Source organism: Bos grunniens, chromosome 2 (assembly GCF_055505025.1).
Source record: "Bos grunniens cultivar Pamir isolate PY7600 chromosome 2, Bosgru_T2T1.0, whole genome shotgun sequence".
Taxonomy (NCBI): domain Eukaryota; kingdom Metazoa; phylum Chordata; class Mammalia; order Artiodactyla; family Bovidae; genus Bos; species Bos grunniens.
The window spans coordinates 355,001-377,500 of record NC_141166.1 but is presented as its reverse complement, the minus strand read 5'-3'; the positions used below and the strand labels follow the sequence as shown (position 1 = coordinate 377,500).

Below are 22,500 nucleotides of genomic sequence, written 5' to 3'. Positions count from 1 at the left end.
TGACGTTTGCATTTTCTTTCCAGATGAATCGAGCTGGTTGGTTGAGGTTATGTGTGTGATGAGTGTGTGTTTTTGCCTTTTGTTTCATCGCCACAATACGAGTGCGCATTTCTAACGTGAAGGTCTTTATTTGTCATGCTGAACGTTGTTTTTGCTGAAAGAGTTCGGGGACGGGGACGGGGACGGGGACGGGGACGGGGACGGGGACGGGGACAGGGTCACAAAAGGGGTTTCTCCTGGCACACCCAAGGAGTGGTGACAGGAGCGGGGAAGATGGCGAGTTATTTTTCGGGGCGGGAGGTCGCGCCGCCTGACGTTGGCCTGAGGTCCCTCTCGCCTGGGAGTGCATTCCGCTGCCCCGTGGGTGGGGTGGTCGAGAATCCTTCCCCTCCCCCCCGCCTGTCCCCGCTCCCCGCGTCCGTCGTACCTCGCCCAGGGACGTCCTCGAGAAGTGTCGGCGTGTCCTCTTTTCCTGTCCGCGTCGCTGACTGAGCGGAGAAACTGCGCCCTAGGATGGGCCCCGTCTTGGCAACGAGTCCCTGCTGGTCTCCCTCGGAGCTTCTAGGCTGCGGCCGGCTCTCCGGACAGCGGGTTGGTTGTCGGGCGCCACCTGCCTGTCGGTCGCTTTTTTTAGAGGGTCCTGCAGGGGGGGGCGGGAGGACCACGGATGGAGCAGGCAGGCGGGGCCGGCGAACTCTTGAATGCCCTGGGGCTGTGGAAGGAGGCTGTGGGGGGAGGGGCACCTTGGGCCACAGGTCAACGGGGCGGGATGGGTTTAGCCCCCTTGGGCTTTTTTAGGTTTGGATTGGAACTCTCGTGTGGGGAAACTTGATCCATTTTGGAGGACAGCTATTTTGAACCCAAGGGAGCTGACTTCCTTCTTTGGGGCCTTGTCTCCCCCTTGGCATGTGGGGGCTTTTCCGTCTCCCGCCAAGGATTTCAAACGACAGAGCACGCGGATCCACTTGCTCCAGTCAGGTTCAGGGGCAGAGCGCGCGAGGATTCAAAGCTGGCTTGGGGACAGCAAGTCGCGCCCCTCGCCCCCCGCCGCCAGCTCAGAACACCCCCCTGTCTGCCTGCCAAAAGACCAAGTGCGGGCTGGTGGTGGCAGAGTCACCTGTCACGGACGGGAGTGGTCTGGATCGCGGAGGTGATGAACGTGCTCAGGAAACACAAGCGAATGATGCGGGATATCCATCCATGCACGTTTCTCTGTCTCCGCCCGCCCGCACACCACACCCCCCACGTGCATACCCACACACACACACTGCGTCCTCCTTGGCGCCTGGCTGCGTCTCTCTGTCTCTGCCCGCACCACCTGCAGGCACACACCACACACACACCCACACACCCACACACCCCCCCACCCCCACACGGCGTGCACACACGCATCCCCCCTCCCCACACAGCCCATAAACACCCCGCCCCCCACACGCACACCCCCGCCCCCCACACCACACACACACACACACACACACACACACACACACACACACACACACACACACTGCGTTGTCCTTTGCCTGGCTGTGTCTCTCGGCCTCTGTCTCTGCCCCCGCACCCACCCATGCCGCCCACACCACACACACACCCCCCCCCCCCCCCCCCCACACACACACACACGCAGGGCCCTTCACACCACACCCACCCACACACACACACAGAGCGTTGTCCTTTGCCTGGCTGTGACGCTCTGCCTCTCTGCCCACACACCACATGCATTCCCCCCCGCCCCCCCCCACCCACCCACCCACACGCACGGCCCTACACATCGGCCACACACCACCCACCCCCACCACCCCCTCCCCGCCCCCCCAACACACACACTGCGTTGTCCTTTGCCTGGCTGTGTCTCTCGGCCTCTGTCTCTGCCCCCGCACCCACAGGCGGACGCCACACGCACACACCCATGCTGCCCACACGGCCCCCCGTGGCAGCTATACACAACACACTCACACCACACACCTCCCCCCTCCCCCCATACACACACACACACCCCCCCACACCCACACACCCCCCACCCCCACACGGCGTGCACACACACGCATCCCCCCCCCCCCACACACACACAGCCCATGAACACCCCGCCCCCCACACGCACACCCTCTCCCCCACCACACCCACGCAGGGCCCTACACACCACACACACACACACAGACTGCGTTGTCCTTTGCCTGGCTGTGACGCTCTGCCTCTGCCCACACACCACATGCATGCCCACACGCACGCGCGCGCGCGCACACACACACACACTCTCACACCCCGCCCCGCCACCCCACACCACACACACCTCCCCCGCCCCGCCCCCCGCCCCCCCACACACACTTTGTTGTCCTTTGCCTGGCTGTGTCTCTCGGCCTCTGTCTCTGCCCCTGCACCCACAGGTGCACGCCACACACACACACCCATGCCGCCCACACCACACACACACACCCCGCCCACACGCAGGGCCCTTCACACCACACCCACACACCCACACACACACACACAGCGTTGTCCTTTGCCTGGCTGTCTCTCTCGGCCTCTGTCTCTGCCGCCCCGCACCCACAGGCGCACCCCACACGCACACACCCATGCGGCCCACACGCGCCCCCGTGGCACCTATACACAACAAACCCACACCACACACCAACCCCCCCCCACCCCAAAACACTCACACGGCCACACACACCACCCACGCACTACCACCTGAGCATGCCACAACGCCACACACTGCCTCGCCCCCCCCCCCCCAACACACAGACACCCGGCCCACACCACACACATACGCACGCCCACGCGCGCGCACACACACACACACACACACACACAGCGTTGTCCTATGCCTGGATGTGACGCTCTGCCTCTGCCCACACACCACATGCATGCCCACACGCACGCGCGCGCGCACACACACACACACACTCTCACACCCCGCCCCGCCACCCCCACACCACACACACCTCCCCCCCACCTGGCCACACACACACACACCTCCCCCCCCCCCCCGGCCCCGCCCCGCCCCCCCCCCCCCCCCCACACACACACACTTTGTTGTCCTTTGCCTGGCTGTGTCTCTTGGCCTCTGTCTCTGACCCCGCCCCCCCAGACCCGCATCCACAGGCGCACGCCACACGCACACACCCATGCCGCCCACACCACACACACAGCCCGCCCACACACACGCAGGGCCCTTCACACCGGCCACACACCACCCACCCCCACCACCCCCTCCCCGCCCCCCCAACACACACACTGCGTTGTCCTTTGCCTGGCTGTGTCTCTCGGCCTCTGTCTCTGCCCCCGCACCCACAGGCGGACGCCACACGCACACACCCATGCCGCCCACACGGCCCCCCGTGGCAGCTATACACAACACACTCACACCACACACCTACCCCCCCCCCCCCATACACACACACACACACACACACACACACACACACAGGGCCGCACACTCTCCACCCACGGAACACCACCTGGGCATGTCACAGACACGCCACACATGCCTCACCCCCCCCCACCCCGCCCCACTCTGTGTGTTCCTGTCCCCTCTTTTTCTCCTTCCTTCCTCTGTCGTCGTCCCTCTGCCTCTCGCTCCCCTCCCTCCACCTTCACAGGACAGAGTGCCTTTAAGATGAGTCTGCCTGTTGTAAATACACCCTGGACATGATGATTGCTACAGTCTGACCCGTCGCGCCTGTAACCTGGGGTGGCGGGGGGTTGTCAAACGTCCTTGGTACGCTAGGGATAGCTTTCTCTGTGGAAGGTGGAAGCCTCCCTTCCGTCCCTCACTGAAGCCAGGCAAACCGACCACAACTCAAAGCAATGGTGTTTGCCACGTGGGGCATACCTTCCATGGTCTTTACTGATGGACACGCTTCACCCAAAGCTCTTGCAAAGTTCTTCAGAACTGTCAGTCTTCCAGTCACCCGCCACCATCAGGCGAGGTGTAGAGAACCGATGGAAAAACTGGAGGAATGACTTCCTCCATGGGGTTGGATGAACTGAGGAACAGGAGGCTGAAGTGGATGCCTGACTTCTTGAGGAAAAGAGGATGGGGGGGGGGGGGGGGGCTGGGGCGGGGGGAGGAAGGGCAGGACGGTCCACTTAGGAGGGCTGGTTGCACATGGACACATAAACTGTACATCCAAAGAATCCACAAGCACCTACTATATACTATGCCAGCACGGGAAAGTAGACGTATGATGTTGCATGAACCTCTCCAAGGGAAAAGACTGAACACCTGAAACGAACACGACTTTGGAAACCCACCCTGGGCTTCATTTCTGCCGTGAGGGTGCTGTCGTGTGCATATCTGAGGGGATGGATATGTCTCCCGGCCATCTTCATTCCAGCTTGTGCTTCATCCAGCCCAGCGCTCCTCATGATGTGTACTCAGCGTGTACATTCAGTAAGCAGGGTGACGATAGACAGCCTTGATGGACTCCTTTCCCTTATTTGGAACCAGCCTGTTGGGTTCTACGTCTAGTTTTCACTGTTGCTTCCTGACCTGCAGAAATACAGAGTCCTCTTTTTTTTTTTTTTTTTTAATTCCCTAACCTGAGTGAAAAGCGAGAGAGACAGAGAGAAGACAGATGGAGGGACGGGCGGGCGGACAGGCAGGCAGGCAGGCAGGCAGGCAGGCAGGAAAAAGAAAGAAAGAAAGAAAGAAAGAAAGAGAGAAAGAAAGAAAGAAAATAATGAAAGGACCTACCGTTCCACCTGTTGCTTTCCAGATACAAAGGGAAAAACAAAGGACCGAAAAGGACACGAGGTTTAAAATGGGAATTTGGAAAGATGGACATCCCCTTGGTCGCTTCATACAGCACCCCTCTCAGCAGAAGGGAATCGTCTCTCTTTTTCTCTCGACCTGGTCCTTCCAGACTTCAGAAACTCTCCGTGGAGGATTCTTATCTCCTTGGCCAGAGTGATTGCCACACGTTCCTTAGGGGCCCAGAGGATGTTTCCGTGAAACGGGGGTACACACTTCCGGATAGGAGAGTCGTGTCCTATATATATGTGTGTGTGTGTGTGTGTGTGTGTGTGTGTGTGTGTGTGTGTGTGTGTGTGTGTTGCTTTGCGTGTGGTTCTTCACCCGAGAGGGGGACTGGAGCCTGAAGTGTTCCGAGCTGCCTCCGTTATCAAACAACCCTCTCTCGGGGGGGAGGGACCAACGTCCCATGTTCTCTTGCCCTTCTGACGGAGAACTCAAAAGGCCCTGTGCCTGAAGCCCTGCGGATGGAAGCTAGAGGACTTGGTGAATGTTTCTGACGGAGCTTCCCTGGTGGCTCACACGGTCAAGAGTCTGCCTGCGATGCAGGAGACCCGGGTTCCATCCCCGGGCCAGGAAGGCCTCCTGGAGAAGGACATGGCAACCCGCTCCAGGGCCCGACCCTGACGTCTAAAAATCAGCCTCCTAGACTGCCTCTCCCTCTGCCGACTGGTTTCTCGAATCCGCTCCAGGGATGAACCTGTGTGTTTCCTTGGTTTCCCTACAAGTGCCTCTGAGGGAAAAAAACACACACACACACACACAAAACCTGATGGCTTGCACCCCAGGCCTGCTTTCCCGCACCCGTCCATCGACATCACGGCCTCCTGAGAGGAGATACGATCACTGTTTCCCTGAACGGAGGATCTGTGCTCAGAAACTCTTGCCATGACACGGAGGCCCCTACGAACTAACCTATTTCGTCCCTCCCTCCTCCTTCCCTCCTTCCTTCCTTCCTTCCTTCTGGATTTTTTTTTTTTTTTTTTCCTTTCTTTTTCTCTCACGTCCATGCACACGCACACGCACACGCGCCGTCTCTCATGTACACGCGTACATGCACGCACTCACACACACAGTCACCAGCTCAGCTTTTCATGGGTTCCAGGCAAGTGTCAAGAGGAGGGAAAACTGGTGGGGTCCGGAGTAGGCCGCCGTCCCCACCCCACCCCACCCCACCCCACCCCACCCCACCCCACTGCACGTGAACCTCCGTGCCCTGTGGAGTGTTTTGGAGTCAAGTGACTTAAGAGCCGGCCAGCGCCAGAGGAACGCTCTGCCCCTCCCTCCTTTTCTGTCCCTCTGAAGGCAGGCAGGGAGGAAAACCTCCTCCCACGGAGGGGAAGATGTCAAGGGACGGTGGCTGTTTCCACGCACGTCCGTGATCCTCACACGCGTGAGCGGGGTTTCCTGGGTTACCAAAAGGAGGAGACTCCTTTGGCCTGACACGAGGCGAATCTGTCCCTCGGCCTCCCTCCCCACCCCCCAGCCCCCTTCCTCCGCGCGGTGCCGAAGGGGCCGTCTCAAGGTGGAGACATGGAATGGCTGGGTGGGGCGGATCACCATTCAATAGAGAGAAGCTCGAGGCGAAGTCAGAGGCTCTGACTTGACTGGAAAGCTTTCTGCATTTGAATGAAGCTATCCGGCGAGGCCCTGCAGGGGGAGGGTGGGGGAAGGTGGGGGTGGGGCCCACAGACAATAGCCCCTGCCTGCAGGGCCTGCTGGCCTGCCGGCCTGCCGGCCTGCCGGCCTGCCGGGCTGAGGGGGCCCTTTGGCGGCGGCGGCGGCGGCGGCGGCGGCGGCGGCGGCGGCGGCGGGGCCACGACCCCGACTCCTGCAACTCGATCCCTTCAAGGAAACTTCTGGGGTGACTCCTGTCCAGGGAATACATCCAGATGGGCCTGTTTCTGAAAAACGCCCGAGTCACAGTTGTGACAGGTTCTCTGGATCTCTTGACACATGGATTGACCTGCACCCTCCCATCCTGTCAGACCCTTTGGACACGCTTGAAGAGGTCTTTGGCCTCGGCCAGAAAACAAGCCGAGATAAACAAATACGTTTTTTGTCTGTGTTTTTGAACAGGGCGGAAAATGATGCGTGGCCGTGGATTGGAGAGAAACCTACGCCTCTCACACGCCTGAAGGCAGGAAGTTCTCAGGGGGACGGAACCTGCCTTCACTTCTCAGGGGGACTGGGACGGTCCCCTCGCCTCGCGCGCCGCCCCCCCCCGCCCCCCCCCCCCCCGACCCCGACCCTTAGCCCAGCCCCCCCACTCCCGTCTCCCTAACCTCACACTCCCCCACCCCACCCCCATCCCGGCCACCGAGGGGGGCCCGGGGAGGGATGGCTGTCTCAGCCCCGGTTCTGAGATGTCACTTGTGAAACCGCTCTAGGCCGAGATGCCAGATGGCCGCCCTGCCGCTTGGTGTCCGTCTCCATCACCCATGCCCGAAAGGCACGTGAGATCACGGACAGCACATCAGATCAGATCAGATCAGATCAGTCGCTCAGTCGTGTCCGACTCTTGGTGACCCCATGAAGCGCGGCACGCCAGGCCTCCCTGTCCATCACCAACTCCCGGAGTTCACTGAGACTCACGTCCATGGAGTCAGTGATGCCATCCAGCCATCTCCTCCTCTGTCGTCCCCTTCTCCTCCTGCCCCCAATCCCTCCCAGCATCAGAGTCTTTTCCAATGAGTCAACTCTTCGCATGAGGTGGCCAAAGGACTGGAGTTTCAGCTTTCGCATCAGTCCTTCCGAAGAAATCCCTGGGTTGGTCGCCTTCAGAATGGACTGGTTGGATCTCCTTGCGGTCCAAGGGACCCTCAGGAGTCTTCTCCAACACCACCATTCTCTCAAAAGCATCCATTCTTTCGGCGCTCAGCCTTCTTCGCGGTCCAACGCTCACATCCATACATGACCACAGGAAAAACCGTAGCCTTGACTGGACGAACCTTTGTTGGCAAAGGAATGTCTCTGCTTTGGAATATGCTATCTAGGTGGGTCATCACTTTCCTTCCAAGGAGTAAGCGTCTTTTAAGTTCATGGCTGCAGTCACCATCTGCAGTGATTTTGGAGCCCAGAAAAATAAAGTCTGACACCGTGTCCACTGGTTCCCCATCTATTTCCCATGAAGTGATGGGACCGGATGCCGTGATCTTCGTTTTCTGAATGTGGAGCTTTAAGCCCACTTTTTCACTCTCCTCTTTCACTGTCATCAAGAGGCTCTTGAGTTCCTCTTCACTTTCTGCCATGAGGGTGGTGTCATCTGCACATCCGAGGTGATTGATAGTTCTCCCGGCAATCTTGGTTCCAGCGTGTGTGTCTTCCAGTCCAGCGTTTCTCATGATGTTCTCTGCGTATAAGTTAAATACACAGGGTGACGATAGACAGCCTTGACGAGCTCCTTCTCCTATTTGGAACCAGTCTGTGGTTCCATGTCCAGTTCGAACTGTTGCTTCCTGACCTGCGTACAGATTTCTCAAGAGGCGGGTCAGGTGGTCTGGTATTCCCATCTCTTCCAGAATTTTCCACAGTTTACTGTGATCCACACCGTCAAAGGCTTTGGCATAGTCAAGAAAGCAGAAATAGATGCTTTTCTGGAACTCTCTTGCTTTTTCCATGATCCAGCGGAGGTTGGCAATCGGATCTCTGGTTCCTCTGCCTTTTCGAAAACCAGCTTGCACATCAGGAAGTTCACGGTGCACATATTGCTGAAGCCTGGCTTGGAGAATTTTGAGCATGACTCTACTAGCGTGTGAGATGAGTGCAAGTGTGCGGTCGTGTGAGCATTCTTTGGCATTGCCTTTCTTTGGGATCGGAATGAAAACGGACCTTTTCCAGTCCTGTGGCCACTGCTGAGTTTTCCAAATGTGCTGGCATATTGAGTGCAGCACTTTCACCGCATCATCTTTCAGGATTTGGAAGAGCTCCACTGGCATTCCATCACCTCCACTAGCTTTGTTCGTAGTGATGCTTTCTAAGGCCCACTTGACTTCACATTCCAGGATGTCTGGCTCTAGGTCAGGGATCACACCATCGTGATTATCTGGGTCGTGAAGATCGTTTTTGTAAGGGTCTTCTGTGTATTCTTGCCATCTCTTCTGAATATCTTCTGCTTCTGTTGGGTCCATACCATTTCTGTCCTGTATCGAGCCCATCTTTGCATGAAATGTTCCTTTGGTATCTCTGAGTTTCTGGAAGAGATCCCTAGTCTATCCCATTCTGTGCTTTTCCTCTATGTCTTTGCATTGATCGCTGAAGAAGGCTTTCTTATCTCTTCTTGCTATTCTTTGGAACTCTGCATTCAGATGTGTGTATCTTTCCTTTTCTCCTCTGTTTTCGCTTCTCTTCTCCTCACAGCTATGTGTAAGGCCTCCCCAGACAGCCATTTTGCTTTGTGGCATTTCTTTTCCATGGGGATGGTCTTGATCCCTGTCTCCTGTTCAATGTCACGAACCTCATTCCACAGTTCACACGGACAGCACGTAGCGCGCCCAGAACACACAACAGGATCCTCCTGAACCCAGAACGGCGATTGTGATGGATCCACGTGGAGGGCGTCGATATCCCCACCTGATGCGTGAATAGGAGTCACACAGACTCGATGGGTTTGAGCTTGGATGGGGTGCCCTATCCGGAGAGATCACGTGGGTCAGAAAGCACACACGGAACAGAACAAAACCAAAGACCACAGCCAAGTCGAGGGAGGGCTGAACCCGAGGACCTCACCGGTCCCGTGGCATCACGTGCCGTACACGGCCTCTCTCGATGGCCGAGAGGGACGTGGAATGTATGTGTCCCCGTCTTGGTGTGTCGTGCCCGAAACCGCGCCACGGAGAGGGATCGTGTCTGATGCTCATCATCGCTCCAAAGATACATACACCGGGTCTCTTTAGAAAACGATGGAAGGATATCTTTGAATGCCAAAGGGTGTGACGTGGGAAAGACACATCCAAGTGGAATCAGCGTGGCCGAGAGAGCTCCCCCAAATAGAGAGGGGAGGCCATCGAGGAAGAGGTCCGTGTGTCTCAGTCTGGATGGAATGTCCACTTGGAGCACTGACTGGGTCCCAGAGGCCTCCAGATCATCTAAGGAAACAGTGTTCCCGAAATTCAAGATACCTCTCACACCCTCCCCTTTCCCTAAATACCTTGTGACCGTCTACCCTGGAAGAAGAAACATGTCCCTTGTTGCATGACAGCAAATCCTAATTGCTCTCAGCTGGCTTGACAACCTCACGAGGTTCAGCTTTCTAGGCCCCTGACTCTTTCCTGTGGAACATTCCCTGGGTTTTATTGAAATCTGTGTCCCTGCATGGCAATATCTAAGACCCTCCCCCCACCCCACCCCCCACCCCCCCCCCCCCCCACACACACAATAAAGCTTTCTTTTTTTTCTTTCTTTCCTTTTTTTTTTTTTTTTTTTTTTTTTGGCGTGCAGCCAATACTGACCATTCATTGAAAGATAATAAAACTAGGTGATGTTATGTGTGTCATGTCCCGGTGTATTGAAATAGAATGTTCTTCGTTAAGGACATACAACATCCTCTGTTCTAACGTGTACAGAATGGTGACTTGATGCACCTGTCTGTTGCAAAAGAATCATTCATGACCACCCAAGCGGTAGCTCATAGCTTGACCACAACCCATACATGCCATGACTGTATGCGAAAGAAAGTGAAGTCACTCAGTCGTGCTGGACTCTTTGCGACCCCACGGACTGTAGCCTACCAGGCTCCTCCGTCCATGGAATTTTCCAGGCAAGACTACTGGAGTGGGTTGCCGTGTCCTTCTTCCATTGTACGGGAAGTGAATGCGTCATGTCCACGGTCATGGCGACTTTCGAATAGGATAATGCTGCTGCTGCTGCTGCTGCTGCTGCTGCTGCTGCGTCGCTTCCGTCGTGTCCGAATCTGTGCGACCCCGTAGACGGTAGCCCGCCGGGCACCCCCGTCCCTGGGGTTCTCCAGGCAAGAACACTGCGGTGGGTTGCCATGTCCTTCTCCAAGGCGTGAAAGGGAAAACGGGAAGGGAAGTCGCTCCGTCGTGTCCGACTCTGTGCGACAACGTGGACTGCGGCCTACCGGGCTCCTACCGGGCTCCTCCGTCCACGGGATTTTCCGGGCAAGAGGACTGGAGTGGGGTGCCGTTGCCTTCTCCGAATATGAGACGACGATAATACCAATACTATTCTTTAGAATCACCGTGCTCTTTGTGACGTAGACAGTATATATGTACCTTATCCGTGAAGTTCCCCCGCCCGCCGTTACATCGGCATCTTCCCATGTCTCCCTCCCCCAGCCGCTCTGTGATGATCGTTTTCATTGTTTTAGGTGGCCTTGCATGGCATGTCAGTGACAGGAGAAACTCTTTTTCTTTCTCTACCTGACTTCTTCATTGGGCATCACTCCCTAAGTCCCATCCATGCGATCACGATGTAAGACTGTGTTCATTCCTGGGGCTACCTGGGACACCTAGATCTCCCTATCGATCGATCTCTACCTGGATCGTGTATCTTCTTGATCTAGTCTTCCCTTGATGGACACTTGGGCTGGGTCCCCATCTTGACTCTTGTGAATGGATGCTGCGATGGACCTGGGGGTGCAGGCCTCTCTCTGCGAGTTTCAGGTTTTATTTTCTTTCGAGGTCTACCCAGAAGTGAGATGGTTGGCAGGATCCATCCTCTCTCCACCGAGACTCGTGTCTAAGTCCTTCTGAGGTGATCCGGTTGCTGCTGCTGCGGCTGCCGCTAAGTCGCTTCCGTCGTGTCCGACTCTGTGCGACCCCACAGCCGGCAGCCCGCCAGGCTCCCCCCCTGTCCCTGGGATTCTCCAGGCGAGAACACTGGAGTGGGTTGCCACGGCCTTCTCCGATGCGTGGAAGGGAAAAGGGGAAGGGAAGTCGCTCGGTCGTGTTCGACTCTTCCCGACCCCGTGGACCGTGGCCTACCGGGCTCCTCCGCCCATGGGAGTTTCCAGGCGAGAGGACTGGAGTGGGTTGCCGTGGCCTTCTCCGGTGATCCGGGGAGCGATCCGTGCTTTCCCAATAGACGCCGTTTGAATCCACGCGACTGCGTACGTCTTAGGGAATACGGCGACGACGACGACGACGACCCAAACGCTCCCGTGAGCACCGTGGAACCGGAGGGTGTGTCCTCGGGATGATTCCCCGGTGCCAGCTTTCCACGGCTCGTACGCGTCCACGAGCCCCCCTGCGGTCGGCATGTCATTCGATAGACACGGAACCACGGTTGTCACGGACCGGGGTTGCCTAGGTGCCAGTCGATCCCCAGATGAGTGGAGGGATGACAGAGTCCTTAGGGAACAGAGCGGAGACCCAGAGAATGATTTCCACGAGACGAGGGCGGTGAGACGAGAAGAACGACGGGAAGTGGTGCCCGGGGAGCCAGACATGGTCGAACAGGAAAGAAAACGTGTCAGACGAGACGAGAGGGGAGAAGGATTCCAAGTCAGTGGAGCGGCACGGGGGAGACAGGCCGAGAAGATGCGAGCGGATGCTGGGGGCACGGCACACCTGGACCCGTGAGCGCGCAGGGAGCCGAGAGGGATGGCCGACCATCGCCTGCAGGTCCGCGTGGGCCGATCTCCAGGGCCCGGACTGTGAGGGACTTCGTGAGAACAGTCACGCTCACGGTGCCCACGGGTCACGTCTCCACGGTGCTCTCGGCACTGTACGGAGAGCTCCCCGCGCTGCCCATGGCACAGTGAGCTAGGGTTTCTTTATGTGTATCGACAGAAGATTCGGGGAGCTTCCCGAGTGACGGGACTAGGTATTGGCCGCTCGCGTCCGATCTCAGGCAGGCCGTCTCGCTCGACGATCATTGGACGTATTTGATGTCTGTGGGGGCGTGCTCTGTGTGTCTTCGTGGCCGTGCAAGCTGTTCTCTCTCTGTGGAGAGAGGGGGTCGCTCTACGGTCGTGTGTCTGGGCTTCTCGTGGCTGTGGTTCCTCTTGGGGGGCAGGGGCGCCGGGGCACGTGGGCTTCAGTGGCTGCTGGGTGTGGGCTCAACACTCGCAGCGGCCAGGATCTGGAGCACAGACTCCATCACCGAGGCGTATGGGTAGCGTGTGGGCTCTTCCCGGACCGGGGGCGAAACCCACGTCTCCTGCATGGGCACGGGATCGTTGACCACGGGGCCCCCGGGGAAGCCCCAGTCCCGAACTCAAGACGGATCTCTTGACGTCACCGCTTTTTCTTGGAGAGGTTCGAAACGATCGGGCCAGGGAGAAGGACACAACCTGGACGTCCTTTCGATGGGATCCCTGAGTCCAGGAGGAGCCGTGCAGACGCCGATAAGGGAGGAAGGGGATGATTTTGCCTTTTTGTAAGGTGAGGATTGGACTCGCAGTCCACACTCCTGTTCCCACCGCTCCCCTCCGGGAACTGGAGTTCGAATCTAGGTGGGCCTCTGAGCACACACCTGGCCGGGCTCCATCATGCCGGGTTGACCTTCGGTGCTCACACACCGGCACGCTTGCTGCCTCTCGACGTGTCCTAGAGAAGAAGACATCGGATTCCGTATCAGATCAGCTTCTTTGATGAGCGACGGCACGACAGCCACAGCAAGTGGGATGGATACACACAAACGTTGGTTTCTTTTGGACTATGAGCCCACCTCTGTTCGTGTGTGTGTGTGTGTGTGTGTGTGTGTGTGAGAGAGAGAGAGAGAGAGAGAGAGAGAGAGAGAGAGAGAGAGAGAGATGCCTTGGTGGTTCTAAAGCAAGAAGCACTGAGGAGTGAAGACATTCTCGAACGCACATATTTTCCTTCATTTCAGTCGTGATGGTCCAATGAGTTGGAGGACGACGTGGACTGTTTCGGGGTAGATGAGTTTAGAAGGCTGTGAAGGGACTTCCCTGCCTGGTGGTCCAGTGGTGAAGAATCCACCTGCCGATGAGGCAGGGGACAGGGTGTTTTCGATCGATCCCTGATCCGGGAAGATGCCGCCGGGCTCCGGGCAGGTTCGATATGAACCTACAGAATGGACGGACAGTGCCAGGCGCGAAGGCGAGGGCAGGCAGACGGGGGACTCTGGACGAGGATGACGGACACGGACGGACACGGACGCCTCCGTTGTAGGTGGGCTGTGGCCGGCCGGCACGCTCCTCTGGGGCAGGATGTTCCTAGGACCGTTGGGGAGCGTGCCCGTGCGCGCCCGTGGGAGGAGCAGGGGACCGAAGGGAACTCTCTGTCCTCTCTGCTCCACGGGGCCCGCGGCACCCTAATCGGCTCCAAGAGAGGATGCCTCCGATGGAGAGACAAACCCACACGTGAGGGACCCTCCCTTCGGGTTCACTTGGACTCGGAAAGCGTGACGGTCAGGTTCACTCAATGCTCTGGATGTCTGTGCTTCCCGAGATCCCGGCCTACTCACGGGAAGGACCCGCGGAGCCGGATGAGATCTCCCTCTGCACGGCGGCGGCGGCTCCAGGGTGCACACGTTTCAGTGGCTACGGCTTGTGGACATCGATCGCACCGAGAGCCTAACCCCCGGTGTGCCAGACGCCTGTGTCCACGATGGGTGAACAGTTCTAAGTGTGGGAAGCCCCACACTTGCCACTGCCTGTCCGATCTGCAGGGACTCGGCGAAGCACAAACGTGCCCGGTCTCCTGACCGATCGATCCCCTTTTCGGAGCCAGCCTGGTGCGTGATCTCTTTTCCAGGCCGCAGGCACACACTGGCGCTGGGGAGCTGTGTTCCTGTTCCTCCTCCTCCTCCTCCTCCTCCTCCTCTCTGCCCCCACCCTTCCCCCCACACGCAGGCTCCCCCACCCCGCCTGGCCCCGGCCCGTCCGGGTCTCCCCCACCCGCGGAAAAGGCCAGGAAAAACATGGTCCCTGAACGACGCAGCTGAGAAACAGTGCAAGTCCACTCGGATGCGGTTAGGAGACACCTGAGCATACCTAGGCCAACACTGCCACCGTGTGGGGTGAGAGGCCAGCGCGAGGGGAGCTCGACAGTTCAGAGGAGGGGGAAGAGGAGCAGGAGGGAGAGAGGGGGGGTGGGCGGGGGGCTTGGGGTGGAGTGGGGGGGGGTGGGTGGGGGGGGGGGGAGGGACAGGCTGAAGCTGTCTCAGGGCGATGACGTGGATGAAAACGTTCCCCTTCGGAAGGGCGCTCCAAAGAGATCGTGGCGGCGGGACCTGGAGAGCACAAAGGGCTTCGTTTTGGAGGCTGATCTTCAAGCTGGGAGTGGGGGGGGGGTGGGGTGGGGGAGGGGAATCATCCAGACAGAGGAAAGACACCAGGCCGAGAAGGCAAGAGAGATTCTTTACACAAGTGAATCGGATGCTTTTCTGTCCATGTGTTCCCTAATCACACCATCACGGAAATCCAGCCAGCCAGCCAGCCACCCACCATCGTTTCGCTCCTTTCCTGTTCTCTACATTTTGAACGGCGAGTGAGGGAGAGAGTCTTTCAATGGTTTGAGAGGAGTTTGGAATGTCGTGGGACCATGGTACTTTTCAGCCATGGATGAACGTGACGGCTTCTTTTGTCCGCTTCGGCGTTCAGGGTTATCCCCAACTCCCCCTGCCGAGTGAGGCCTGTGTGTCGCTGTGTGCTGGAGGACACCGTGCTGTCCCCATCTTGATCTTGGACTGAACAAAACCACCGTTGGCAGTGTGTTCGGTTGCTTGGCTTCGTTTCCTTTCCCTATGGCACTCACCTGACCGTCCTGTCCACTCTTGGGATCTTTCATCTCCTCCTCCCCCTCAAGGCAATCGGGTCCTTTTCTTTCTCCTCCTCCTGCTCCTCCTCCTCCTCCTCCTCCTCCTCACCCTAGTTTCTCCCCCCCCCCCCCCCCCACACACACACACACAAGTCCCACTCTTCTCAAACGGACGTCTAACTGACTGCCAACGTTTACTTTTGCCTTCTTTCCTTCCTTCCTTCCTTCCTTCCTTCTTCCTTTCCTTTTTCTTTGGGGGGGGGGGTCGTTCCCCCCTTTAATTTTCAGCTGTACAGACGATGTTTTAGTGTAGCACATGACACAGCCATCACCAGGATACATCTAGTTAGTGACTGTCCGTCACCACCTGGTGTCACGGCAAATGACATTTGGTGTGATGACGTGCCCGTGACTCATGTATTTCATAAGTGGAAGGTTGCACCACTTCGTCTGTCTCCCTCGCCAGGGGCACTCACTCACTCTCTCCTCACCCCCGCCCCCCCGCCCCGCCCCCCCCGCCCCGGTGTGTTCCTTTGTAGTATGTCTGAGCCTGTTTCTGTTTGGTTCGGTTCTGTTCACCGTGTATGGTTTGGTAGGTTCTGCATGGAAACGACTGATCTGAGGTATTTCATGTAGCATAATACCCTCTAAAGGTCTCTCCAGGTTCCTGCAGACTGTGAGATTTCATTCCCTTCTGGTGGTTGAGTCCCATTCCTCTGTGTGTGTGTGTGTCTGTCTGCATGCGCGTGAGCACGCGTGCACGTGAATAGATCCAGGCATAGGCACACAGACAGAGTTCTATCATGATGTGTGTACGGAAGTCGACCTAGGTATAGGGGTCGATCCCACACATGCACACATCCGTATCTTCTTTGTCCCTTCCCTCCGTGGGCACCCTGTGGAGTTGCTGGGTTGGGTCGAATGGGGGAATCTTTGGGGGAGTGTACATCGCAGGACTCTTTTCCCTAGGGATGTGGTTTCTCTGTCTGTGAGGCGCCAGGGGATGAGATCGGATCTCTCTGAGTCCGCCCACAGTTTTCTCAGCTGCAGAAAAAACGCGTTCGATCCATCAGGAGCCACTGTCCTCTGATGGTTCGAACTTGCTGTCGTGATTGCGATTCCCGGCTCCTGGGCCTTTCCCCTCCGAATGAGAAGGATCATTGTCCAGGGAAACGCCCCGGGGTGGGGTGCTTCCGTGAGCCCGCCCCCACCCCCAGGAGCCCCAGCTCAGCCCAGCCCAGCCCAGCCCAGCCCTGCCGTGGATGTGTGTTCTACCTTGTGCTTCTGGGTGTCTGCCTGTTCCACCTTTCTTTGGAAGGAAGGGGTCTGTTCGGGCCTCCTGCCCACTTCGCTCATCGGGGGTTGTTTCCCTTTTGGAGGTTGAGGTGTCTGACGCCTTGATCGGTGTTGGACAGAAAAGCCCCTTTTGCAATATGCTTGTGCTTTCCCCGGACAGACAGACAGACAGACAGACAGACAGACAGACAGACACACACACACACACACACACACACACACACACACACACACACACGGATGTGTGTTTCCGCCCGGGTATGTACGTGTGTGTCTGTGAGTATATATATGTACGAATGTACACCCATAGATACACACACCACACACGCGCGCACGTAGACATCCACGCAGACACATGGGTATACATGCACACATACACTGATGCACATGTACATGTACGTATACACACGCGCGTTTGCGTATGCGTATACATGTGTGTGCATCTATGCACATCGATCTGTGTATAGGCACTCTAGATGCACACGGGCACCTGTACATACGTACATGCGTGCACGTCTACGTATACATACACACGTGTGTATGTAGGCACAGATTCTCGCGTGCGTCTGTGTGGACGTACATACGCTCTCTGTAGACGTCTGCGTATGCGTCCGTACGTATGTATACGTGTGTACATACACGTGTGCACATACACACGCAGATATGTGTGTCTATGCAAGCATGCACGTACGGGTACGCATAGACGTGCATCCACACCTGTGCGCAGACATCACACGTATACACACTATACGTGCATCTAGATGCGTTGACACGTCCGCGTGTATGTGTGTGTGTGTGCCTATGTATCCCGACGTCTCTGCACATGTGAGCATGTGTGTTCACGCCTGTGTCTATCCGTGTACGTATGTGTATAGATGCCTCTGCGTATATACACGCAAGCATACACGCACACTAGAAACGCCTAGGCATACACGTGCGCACACAGACACGTGCGTGTACGTGAGCATGCCCTTCGTACGTGTGTGTTTATACGCCTGCGTGCACGTATATATAGACGCGATGACGTGTGCGTATACATATGTACACGTGTATACGCACATGTGTATGCGTTCTCCCTCTCCCTCTCCCTCTCCCTCTCCCTCTCCCTCTCCCTCTCCCTCTCCCTCTCCCTCTCCCTCTCCCTCTCCCTCTCCCTCTCCCTCTCCTCTCTCTCTCTGACTTTTAAGCTGCCAGGACAGTTCCACGAGTTGACTTTCCTGCCTGGTGGTTTTGTCTCATTTCGTTTCTGAGCTACGTGAAAAAGTTATGTATTCATTGAGGTGGCTGTTGTCACGGGACCCGGGGTTTATTTAGTGGATCCCTATGGACTCCGTCCTCCTCACCAGCACGCCCCTCAATACCACCCCCCCACACCCTCCCCGCAACCCCCCAACCCCCCACCCCCCACCCCCCGCAGCCCTGCCACCCCAGACCTCCCAGGCCGTCCGCCTTTCCGCTGTTTGTGGCCAGTGGTGTTGAAATCCATGTTCTCCTGACCTCTAGTGCACTTTCCCCACCCACCCGCGCATGCTTGTGTGTGTCGTCTCTGGACTTTGTCACGGTGTCTCTACCCAGGTTGAGTTTTGTTTTCTCTTCTTGGGGGTCCGAGTGTCTCCTTCTTTTCCTTTCTTACTCCTAGGCTTGTGTGTCTGTGTCCGTGTCTGCTTTCGAAAGTCCGGCTTTGTTCTCCCAGCAGCGCTTGCCTGGTTTCGCTTTGCCGGTCCCTCCCTCCCTCCCTCCCTCCCTCCCTCCTTCCCTCCTTTTCTCCCTCCCTCCCTCCCGCCCCTCTCTTTCGGGGGGCCGGGGGCCGGGGGTTCCTGGGATGTCACTGGTGCCCCCTCTCTCCGCCCACCCCGCCCCGAGCCCCCGCCGCCCGCCCGCGTCTCCGTGGAATGTCCCCCCACCACCCTGGAATCGCGTGGGGGGGGGGGGGGGATCGCGGCTCTTTCGTGGCAGCCTCCAGGGGAGAGATCTCCCGGCTCCTCTCCCTTCCTCTGCGGCCGGGGTCGCGTCGCGTCGCGTCGCGTCGCTCGGCGGCGGAGGCTCCGGGCCGAGCTCGGGCGTTTGGGCGGCCGGCGCTGCGGCGTCCCCGGCGGCCGGCGACAGCGACCCGTCCTCGGGACGTTCGAGCCGGTTGTCGGGAGCCACCTGGCGGCCGCTTGTATATTGTCCCTCCCCCTCCGGAGCTTCGGCGAGCCCTTCAGGAGGGTTGTGACTCAGCCGCCGGGCCCGAGGCAGAGCTCTCAGACACCGGCTATGCTGGCGGCGACAGTCCCGGTGGCGCCGAGGCCTAGGGACGTCCTGCTGTCGCCGGAGATTGGTTCTCTAGGTTTCTGAGGAGGGTGATCGTCGCGGCGCTCCGGGGCCGGGCTCTGCGGTGGCCGGACCGGGTCGACCAGCATCTCCCCGTGCCCCTGTGGCCGCGGAGAAGGACCGGCCGGACCCTCCCTGGGCCGGGCCGCCGCGGTGGGCAGGGAGAGGGTCTTCCCTGCCCGGAGCGCCTGGACTCGGGCTCGGCGGTCCGGACTCCTCCTGGGCCGCCCTCAGGAGCGTGTGCTTCGCCCTCGGCCCCGCTCCGGAGGTGGGGACCCGCCCGCCGGAGTCGTGAGGGTTGACGGGGAGAGGCGGGCGCGTGTGCGGCCGCCCCCCCCCCCCCCCCCCAACCCGTGGGGTCCGGTCGCCCGAGGCGTCTCCTGGCACACATGCTGTTTCTTTTTCAAAGTCCCGATGGGTCCGGAGACGTGGATGGACCGGACCCTGCTTCCGCGGGTGGCCGGGGAGGGCGCGCCCGACCCTTCAGCGTGCCTTCGTGGGTCTCGGTCGTCGGATGCGACTTTGTCTCACCCCTCCCCACCTCCCTGAACCCAGGTCAGGAGGTGGGGACCGGCTCGGGCCGTCCTGGGTGCCCCATCTAGGACGGTCTGGGTCCCGCCCGGGCGCGGTCCCTGGTCGGGGCCCGCTCGTCTCGTTGGAGGCGCCTCGCTGACGGTTCTTCCTTCTTGTTTCTTGATGCTCATCGAAGCCAAATCCCCGTTCGGAGACTCCGACGGACCGGTACCCCTACCCGTGTGGGCGAAGCGGGAGAGGGCGCCCCCGGCCAGCTCCCTCTCCCTTGGTGGGTGTCCGCGCCCCCACTTTGGCCATCGCGCGCCCCCTCCCCCTGCTCCCCTTCCCCCGGTCGACCAGATGACTCCCCCCACCCCCCCGCCCCCCCCCCCCCCCCGCCACGAGAGCTCCGGGCCTGGTGTTTATGGGGTAGCGCTGGGGACAGGTGGCCGGGCCAAGGTTCCGGGGGTCCTCCATGCGAGTCGTGGATGGGCCCCGCTGTCGGCTGCTATCATTTCGTCGCCCTTAATGGGCCTTTTTTACCACCAGGTAAGTGCTGACACGGTCTGCTTCGGTGTCTGCCGCCGAGGAAACTTTGGGTCTCTGGATGTACGCGGGGCTCTGGGCCTTCGGGCCGCCAGCTCTGGTCCCCGGTTCGGCCCTTGCCGCTGGAGCCGCCCGCCTGGGCCTGTGCGCCGGCTCCTGTGTGGTGTTGTCTGGCTGACCCGACTCGTGGTGCCACCTCCGGTCTCTGGGCGACCCGAGGGCGGCGGGGCGAGGCGCCGTGGGTCTTCTACCCTGTGCGCTCCCCGCTGCGGGCACCCGGTGAAGGCTGAGATGCGACCCCCGCCCTGTGGGCTCCGTGCCACGTGTCAGGCGTTCTCGAACCTCCTGGGGTCGTGGGCCGCTCTCGCCTGAGGCGAGGTGGGGGGCGGAGGTTGCCGGTGAGGCTTAAAGCGGGCCCCTCTGGTGACTGTCCTCGCCGTGCCTTCCCCCCGCTCCACCTTGGCTCATCCGATCGATGTGGTGTGGTCGTGCTCTCCCGGGCCGGGCCTAAGCCGTGCCAGACGAGGGACAGGTGTTCCCGGTGAACGTGTCTGCTCTTCTCGGTCTGTCCGCGGGGCCCCTCGCCTGACTTTTTCCCCCTGGCCGTCGGGGAGGGGGAGGAAGGCGGGGGCTGGGTTGCGGCCTCTGGCCCTGACCTTCGGTCTCCTGTCCCCCGCCTCGGGTGGCGTCAGTGGGGGCCGTGGGTCTTCTGACACAGCAGATGCTCTCGCTTCGCCTTCCCGGCGTGTGCTCCGCGAGCGGCCCTCCCCGCGGTGGGGAGGGCTGTACCGCTGCTGCGCTGTGCCCCCCCGCGTGGGTGCGCGAGCGTGCCTCGTTGGATCCTCGGTGGTGCTCCTGGAGCGCTCCAGGTCGTCGCTCAGGTGCCTGAGGCCGAGCGGTGGTGTCGTTTCCCTTAACCCCGGTGTCCTCCTCGGGTCCCCACCGCGGTGGTGTGTGTGTGTCCCGTGAGTGGGCTCTCTTTTGGGGGGGGGGTCGAGGCGGTAGGAGAGGCGTGCCTGTTCCCCTCGTCGTCGAGGCTGACGGGTGAGGCCTTGCAGGGGACGGGACGCGGGGCTCTGCGCTGGCCCCGGCCGCGCAGACGCTCCTGTGTCGGTGGTCCGCCTACCTGTACCGCAGACCCCTCCCACCCCAGCTGAGGACTGGTGGCTCGTGGAGCGCCTCCGTGGGCCCGAGGGAGAGAGACGATCCGGGTGAGGGGCGGCGAGCCCTCGATGAGAAAGCCTTCTCTAGCGATCCGAGAGGGAGCCTTGGGGTATCGGACCCCCCAGCTGCTGCCCCTCCCGAGTGCGCAGTGGCCGCCGTGGAGGCTGCCAAGAGCGCGTGGGCAGAACATCCCGCCCCCCACCTCCCCCCTGGGGGCGGTGGGGCGGGGGCGGGTGCGCCGGCCCCGCGGTGGGGCCGTGTGCCGCTCGTTGCCTACCGCGGCCCGCGCCTCCCCCCTTCGAGTTGGGGGAGGGTCCCGCTGGGCCCCGCCGGGCGTCCGGCAGGTGGGGGGGACCGGAGCGTGCGTGCGTCGCGTGTGCGCGCGGTCGGCCCCCGCGGTGTGGTGAGCCTTGGGGCAAAGGGGGGAAGGTGTTGGGGGCGCGACGTCCGGTCGGCCCCGGCTTCCCCAGCCCCGCAGCTGTGGTGCGGGAGAGCCTATCGCGCCCGTCCTCTCCCCACGAGCCGCAGCCGGTGGCGGCGTGCGGTCACGGTCGGGGCCGCCTCGCTCGAGAGCGTGATCCCCAGGATGTCGAGCCTCGGGGTGGCAGACTGAGATCGGAAGACGGATCTGTCGAGGACGGATGGCGGAAGATGGGTTCGGGCGGCTCGCCGGCCCTGGCGGCGGGGCCGGGTCGTGGGGGCCCGCTCTGGGGCTGGCCGGGACCGGTCGGCGTCCCAGGCGTGTCGCGGGACCGCCCTCGTGTGTGGGTGGCGGTGGGACCCCGCGCTGGTTTTCCTGGTGGCCCGGCCGTGTTCCCGGTGTCTTTGTGGTCCCCGGATGGCGCCCGCGGCCCTGTCCCGCGGCCCCCGCCGTGCGTGCTTGCCGGCCCCTCCCCGCCGTTGCCGGCCTCTCCTCCTCGTCCCGCGCGTGCGACCGCCCCGCGCTCCCTTCCCCTGTCTGGGGCCGAGCCGGCCTCGCCTCATGTGGGTGTCGTCCCCCGGCCTCCGTTGGCCGGTGGCGTCCCCGAGGCGGGGCGGCGCGCGGGGAGCCTTGCGCGTGTGGGGGACGGTGGGGGCCGCCGGTGCGCGGCGGGAGAGTGTTCTCCCTGGCCGGCTTGCGGCTCTCGGGTGTGTGTCGGTGGCGGTGGGCGTGAGCCCCCGTGAGGGTGCCGGGGGGGCGCCAGTCCGTCGTCCCGGGCGTGCGGTGGGACCGTCCCTGTGCTGGGA

The 22,500-nt window shown here is 60.2% G+C and overlaps 2 long non-coding RNA genes across 3 annotated transcripts in view; both read left to right on the top strand.

Moving 5' to 3' along the window:
• The window catches only part of LOC147377183 (uncharacterized), a 24,064-nt gene extending 16,209 nt beyond the window's left edge, over nt 1-7,855 (top strand). The window contains exons 2-3 of one of the 2 annotated variants that reach the window (XR_015136098.1): nt 6,833-6,893; nt 7,144-7,855. This is a non-coding gene — a long non-coding RNA (uncharacterized LOC147377183). Of the gene's footprint in view, nt 1-6,796; nt 6,894-7,143 lie in introns of those variants that run through there. The other variant, XR_015136097.1, reaches the window with a different exon arrangement.
• A 10,404-nt stretch (nt 7,856-18,259) lies between these two features.
• Nucleotides 18,260-22,500, top strand: part of LOC147377179 (uncharacterized) — a 24,015-nt gene continuing 19,774 nt past the window's right edge. Inside the window, exon 1 of the long non-coding RNA XR_015136096.1 lies at nt 18,260-18,312. This is a non-coding gene — a long non-coding RNA (uncharacterized LOC147377179). The remainder of the gene's footprint in view (nt 18,313-22,500) is intronic.